This window comes from Phascolarctos cinereus, unplaced genomic scaffold, assembly GCF_003287225.1.
Source record: "Phascolarctos cinereus isolate Bilbo 61053 unplaced genomic scaffold, phaCin_HiC Scaffold_5;HRSCAF=322, whole genome shotgun sequence".
Taxonomy (NCBI): Eukaryota; Metazoa; Chordata; class Mammalia; order Diprotodontia; family Phascolarctidae; genus Phascolarctos; species Phascolarctos cinereus.
In genome coordinates, this window is record NW_027555958.1 from 9,979,888 (window position 1) to 9,986,904 (window position 7,017).

Here is a 7,017-nt window from a genome sequence, read left to right on the forward strand (position 1 = left end):
CATAGAGTGGCCTTGTCACAAAATATGTGTTGTTTTCTACAACTTGGGTTCATTACCTCTCTGTGAGAAGGTGGATAATGGTTTTCCTTCTAGGCCGTCTGAAGAGATGGTTGGTCATCACAGTGATGAGTCATTCAATCTTTCAGGTTTTCTTTACAGTGTTACCGTTGTATAAATTGCTCTAGTTCTGCTTGATTTGCTACATCAAGTGAGATTACCCAGGATTCTCTGCAATTGTCTCTCCAAGGATCCCTGCTATATTGCTCTTTCCACCCCCGGCCCCCCTCTCATCCAGTCCCTTGATCGTCCATTCAGGATCAGAACGCTTGTTTTGATGCCCCCACCATCCTCTTTCTTACCACCCCTGCTCTTACATCTTCCTGCTTCCTATGCTGAGTTTGGTGTATTTCCACACCAAACTCTGTGCTCACCCCTCCTTTGTCTATTTCAGACAATTTGTATGCATTCATCAAGCCAGAAAATTCCAAAACTGAATTAATTCTTTTCCTGAGGAATCGGCGGCATGGTTCCCGGCTGTCCATTCTAGCAGCTGCTCATTCAGGAGGGAAGAAGCAGGGCTTCGGCAAGGCACGTGGGAAGATTCCCTGGGTGCACAGCTAGGGATGGAAAGGGCCATCACATTCAGAGCTACCATTAGATGGAAGTAGAGTTGCGTTAGTCAGTGCTATGATGCCCGATGCCTGATAGAGGATTTTTTTTTAACCAAAATCATTGCAATGTTAGTTGTTAAGGAAAAATTTGCCTGAATTTAATTTTCCTTATCTTAAATTGAGTAGCAATCAACAAAAATATTAAATATGAAACTTTAAAAAAATGAGCATATATATATGATATTGTCATCTTTTTTTAGTTTAACATGGGATTTACTTTTTTCAGTTCATTCCCTTTCCATCTTTTGATCTCTTTTTCTTTATATTTATTGTAATGATGGAGTTTCTCATGTGATTATAGACAAGGTGTACGTTGTCCTTACTTTTAATTCTTCCCTCTGCATTATTTCATGGGCCCATGTTTCTTTTGAGTCTACACATAGGTAAACTTTATTTTGGGTGGCTTATCAGTAACCCATCATTTTCCTGAAACAGTTTGCTCAGCCATTCCCTCATTCATAGAAGACATAAGTTCCTTCCCTTTTTTCTATTATGCATAATTCTATGAATATTTTTGTACAAATAGGTGTCAGCCTCCTCCTTACTGCTATTATCTTCTGAGCTTTTGGACAAGAAAATGTGGTACATGGGATGGAATATTTCCCAACTTCAAGACTCATATCTTTATTTTATTGGAAAAAGTACATGATATCAGCTCTCTTTATGAAATGTCACCATAGGACTCATCTGTTCTCTCTTGTGTTTCATATTCCTCCTCCCCTACTTTGATGACCATCTTGTTTGCCAATGCATTTGGCTGTCATGGGGTTTCTTAGCTCCTCTTTCACACTTTCTACTGTCTATGTCTACCACTACTGCTTTGCAGAGCTCTCTTCATTCATGTCTTCCTTTCTTCTCTCCCCTTTTGTCACTACTTCTTCCATGCCTCTTAGGTTTGGCACACTAACCTCCTAAGAATCTAACTCTGACTACATGACAACATGCCATTCTAATTGGCTCCTCAAGAATTCTATAAGGATTTATAACCAGTCTTATTTATAGGGTACATGCCCAGCACTTGAAATATAAAAATAAAGATGTCCCTTTGACCAAAAGAATTTAATCAAGTAAGGGAAATAATAACATGTTTACAAATACCCAGAAATTGGAGAATAGGAGACATGCAGAGAACTGTGTTAGCTCTATTTGATTTTAACTCAATTCTCCAGCTAGTTGGAATCTTGGGTTTCTGTTTTAGGGCTACAGGACATCAGCTATCATCACTTTAAGGCACATATACCTAGTGAATACTAGGTATTAGAATCACTGGATTTAGTACTTGAGTTATCCAGGCACCAATAGGCTGAAGTCACAGGGGCTAGAATTCCTTTTTTCTTTTTTAAATTTAATTTTTAAAAAATTCTGAACTTAAACACCCCTGAAAGCATTTCCATATACAAAGAACAAAAAAATGGAATTCTATGTGAAAACCACTTCATACTGCTTGGGTTTTAAAAAATTATATAATGAACAAAAATTACTTTCAAAACTGTCCTGTTTGTGCTTCCTTCTGAACATGCAATTTTTTTTAAAAAAATGACTCTTTTTATTGACATCATGATTACTAACCTTCCCCCAGCTCTCTTTCCTCCCACAATTTACTGAAAGAAGAGAAAACCCTTATAACAAATAAGCATAATCATACAAAAAAAAATCCCATTTAGTGGCCATGTCAAAAAATGCATGTCCCTGTACTGTGTGTCAGTCACCTCTCTGTCAGGAGGTTGGTAACATGCTTTATCGTAGGTCCTCTGAAGATGTTGGTCAGTGCTTGGATCAGAATTCTTAGGTCTTCGCAAGTTGTTGTTTTTGTTTTTTTAAATATACTATGTTGTTCTTGTATAAATTGTTCTTCTCTTTCTGCTCACTTCATTCTGCATCATGATGTTCATACTACCTGATTCTCTGCAATAATTTCTTGTAATATTTTATAGCATATTAATAGTCTATTGATATATTATTATATATTAATATACATGTAATATACTAATATTCCATTATATTCATAAACAATTTATTCAGCCATTTGCTCATAGTCTGAGAAGCAATCTAAGATTCTAATTTTCTTTTCATTTCCCCTCTTTTAGTGATTCTTTCAGGATTAGGAAGTTTGTTTTACTTTTGACTATTCTCTCCCTAGTAATATCCTCCTTAAGCAACTTCCTCCATCCCCCATTTCCCTCTTGAGTTTAATGTGTTTCTACACCAAACTGTATTCAATCTTCCTTTATTTCAGGTAAGAGGGGAGTTCATGCTGCCCACTAGCTCCCACCCCATTTCTGTACACTCTTTTCAGACACCCCAGTTATGAGAAACAACCAATCCTACCCTCTTTTCCCTCCTTTCCTTCCTAGTGTATTACGCTGTGCTCTGAATAGAACCAGGCTTTCCCCCAGGATCTTTGTTTATGTTATTTAACTTCTTCATTATTCTTTGAAGACACTAAGCATCCAAAGGGACACTTGTTTATTCTCCTTTTATTAGAATGTTAGCATGACATCATTATACAGTGCTTTCCAGTTGCTCAAATGCATTTATAATCCTAATTTTACTAGCATCTTGTGTTTGTATTTCAAAGGTCTTATTCAGATGTAGTCTTTTCATCAGAAATGCTTGAAAGTACTGTGTTCTTGATCCAACAATTCTGGAGAGCAATTTTGAGCTATGCCCAAAGGGCTATAAAACTGTGCATACCCTTTGATTCGGCAATAACACTAGTAGGTCTGTTATCCTAAAGATATTTTTTTAAAGGGAAAAGGGCCTATTTGTACAATACTGTTTATAACAGTTCTTTTTATAGTGTCAAAGAAATGGAAATTGAGGGGAGGCCCATCAATTGGGAAATGGCTGAATAAGTTGTAGTATATGATTGTGATGAAATATTATTGTGTTATAAAAAATGACAAGCAGTATGCTTTCAGAAGAACTTTGGATGACTTATGAACTGATGCAAAGCAAAGTGAGCAGTACCAGAACACTATACACAGTAACATCAATATCGTAGGATGAAGAACTGTGAATCGCTTAGCTATTCTCAGCAAAACAATGTTCCGAGACAATCCCAAAGGACTCATGATGAAACAGGTTATCCACCTTCAGAGAAAGAACTGATATTGTGTGAATACAGATTGAAGCATAATCTCTCTCTCTCAAGTCTTCTTGTACAAAATGACTAATATGGACATATTTTACATGATTGCACAAATGTTTAAAATTGTTTTAATGTGTATCTGGAGGGGGAAATAAAATGTTATTTAAACATTTTTTTCCACTTGAAAGTATTTTATTTTTTCCAATTACATGTAAAGATTCACTTTTATAAGAGTTTGAGTTCTAATTTTTTTTCTCCCTCCCTCCCCTCTGACTTCCCCAAGATGACAAGCAATCTGATATAGGCTATACATATATGATCATATTAAATGTATTTCCACATTAGTCTTGTTGTGAAAGGAGAATCAGAACAAAAGGGAAAAACCACAAGAAAGAAAAAAAGAAAAGAAAAAGAGAAAATGGTATGCTCTGATCTGTATTCAGACTCCATAGTTCTTTTTCTAGATGTGAATAGCATTTTCCATTATAAGTCTTTTGGACTTATAATGCCGAGAAGAGCTAAGTCTATCAAAGTTCTTCATCATACAACGCTGCTGTTACTGTGTACAACGTTCTCCTGGTTCTGCTCACTTCATTCAGCATCAGTTCATGTTAGTCTTTCCAGGTTTTTCTGGAATCTGTCTGCTCATAATTTCTTATAACACAATAGTATTTCATTACATTCATATACCACAACTTGTTCAGCCATTCCCCGATTGATGGGCATCCCCTCAGTTTCCAATTCTTTGCCACCATAGAAAGAGCTGCTATATATATTTTTTGGGTGAGGCAATTGGGGTTAAGTGACTTCCCCAGGGTCACACAGCTAATGAGTATTATGTGTCTGAGGCCGGCTTTGAACTCAGATCCTCCTGACTTCAGAGCTAGTGCTCTATCCACTGCACCACCTAACTGCCCCTAAATATTTTTGTACATGTGGATCTTTTCCCCTTTTTTATGATCTCTTTGGGATACAGACTTAATAATGGTATTGCTGTATCAAAGGGTATTCACAGTTTTATAGCCCTTTGGGCATAGCTCTAAATTGATTTCCAGGGGCAGCTAGGTGGCTCAGTGAATAGAGCTCTGGCCTTGAAGTTAGGAGGACCTGAGTTCAATTCCAGCCGCAGACACTTAACACTTATTAGTTGGGTGACCCTGGGCAAGTTACTTAACCCCAATTGCCTCACCAAAAAAAAAAAAAGAGAGAAGCATACTATTGGGGCAGCTAGGTAGCACAGTGGATATCACACTGGCCCTAAAGTCAGGAGGACCTGAGTTCAAATCCAGTCTCAGACCAAACACTTGACCCGTACTAGCTGTGTGACCTTGGGCAAGTCACTTAACCCCAATTGCCTCACTAAAAAAATAAAATAAAATAAAATAAAAAAGATAAATTGCTCTCCAGAATGGCTGAATCAGTTCACACTCCACCAATAATGCATTGGTGTTCCAATTTCCCCATATCGTATTCAACATTTGTTATTTTCCTTTTTTGTCATATTAGCCAATCAGATAAGTGTGAGGTGGTACCTTAGAGTTGTTTTAATTTGTATTTCTCTAATCAACAGTAATTTAGAACATTTAAAAATATTTAAAAACCAAAACAAAGTACTCTGTTCCATGAAAGATACATTTTCCCCTTGTTGGATTATACTGAGTTTTGTGGGGTAAGTTATTCTTGGTTGTAAGCATACATCTCTTTTGGAATATTGTATTCAAAGTCTCCTCTCATTTTTTAGCACAAGCTTCTAGGTCTTGTGTGATTCTGACTGTGGCTCCTTTGAATTTCTTTCTGGATGCTTACAGCATTTTTTCTTTGATATGGGAATTATGGATTTTGGTCATTTATCTTTTGTGACTTTCTGTATTGTTTAGTCATAAACTCTTCCTGTATTAATAGATCTAAACTATCATTTCTTCCTTGCTCCTCTAATTTGTTTATGATGTGACCATTTATATTTAAATCATGTATCCATTTGGAGCTTATCCTTGTATATGTTGTGGGGTACTGCTCCAAACCCAATGCTGACATACTGCTGTCCGATTTTTCCAGTAGTTTTTGTCAAATAGTTAATCCTTTCTCCACTGGTGTCTTTGGGTATATTGAACACCATGGTGGATGGGTGAAATGGCCCAGCAAATCTGATAAGCAATTTGGAAATATGCCAAGAAAGTAACTAAAATGCCTACACCCATTGATCTAGAAATCTCTCCACTAGGCAGATACCACTAGAATGTCAGTGCTAAAAAGACAGATTTCACATTCATTAAAATATTGAGATCTGTACTTTTTGTAGCAGCTGACAGTTGAGATGAGAACACACCAACCCCTTCCTTTGTCGGGGCAGAGGACGATACTTGTGGGACACTATGGACTATGAGAGTTCCCTGTTGGGTAGTTTTGCTGAACTATTATTTTCTCTCTTTTGCGCTTTGTTATAAAGGATGGATGGGGGTGGGGCAGGTAAGGGATACACCGAGAAGTAGAGATGACTTAAAAACAAAATGTAACCAGAGGCCTCTGAGAAATGCATAATGGGGTTTCAAGTTCTGTGGATCTGAATATAACCTTTGGCAATTTTTTTTTGGGGGGGTGAGCTTGTACACATGGACTCTGGGGCAAGGTTGGCATGGTAAGTGGCTTCAGTTTGCAGAGGACTACATGCAGGTCAGTTGGAGCCCTGGTTTGGGGTGCAGTGGAGATGACAGAGGCCCCATAATGGGCACTCTGATTGGAGACTAACATGACACCTTGATGTGGCTACAGTGACTTGAAACTTTCCTTGTTCAAAGACTGCTAATGAAGATGGTTGTAATAGGCTGATATTGGTGGCTGTGGTTGTTTTTTGGGGGGATTAGTTAAAGGACAGTAACATTCCTTTTAACTCTCTTCCTTGATGCCTGTAGATGGAAGGAGCATAACTACATGGTTTTTTCTGTGTTTTGTTTTTTTTTTAAGCTGTCTTTGTTTCAGATTTTCTGTCTCCTAGAAACTAGGACTGGTCAGAAGTGATCTGTGACTCACATCTATTAAGTCCATGAAGAGCAGAGTACAATAAAAATTCCAGTGATGCTTGCTATAAATGGGACTGAGTCAGAGCTTTAATCTTTTGTTCAGAACACCAGGCTTTCATTTCTAAAGGGATGAGCTGAATGGAAAGAAAGTCTATGCGGGTGCTGTGGGTGGACAGGCACAGGAATGCACTCTTGGTGGAGCTCTAAATTTGTCTAAGCAGTATGGAAAGAAATTAGT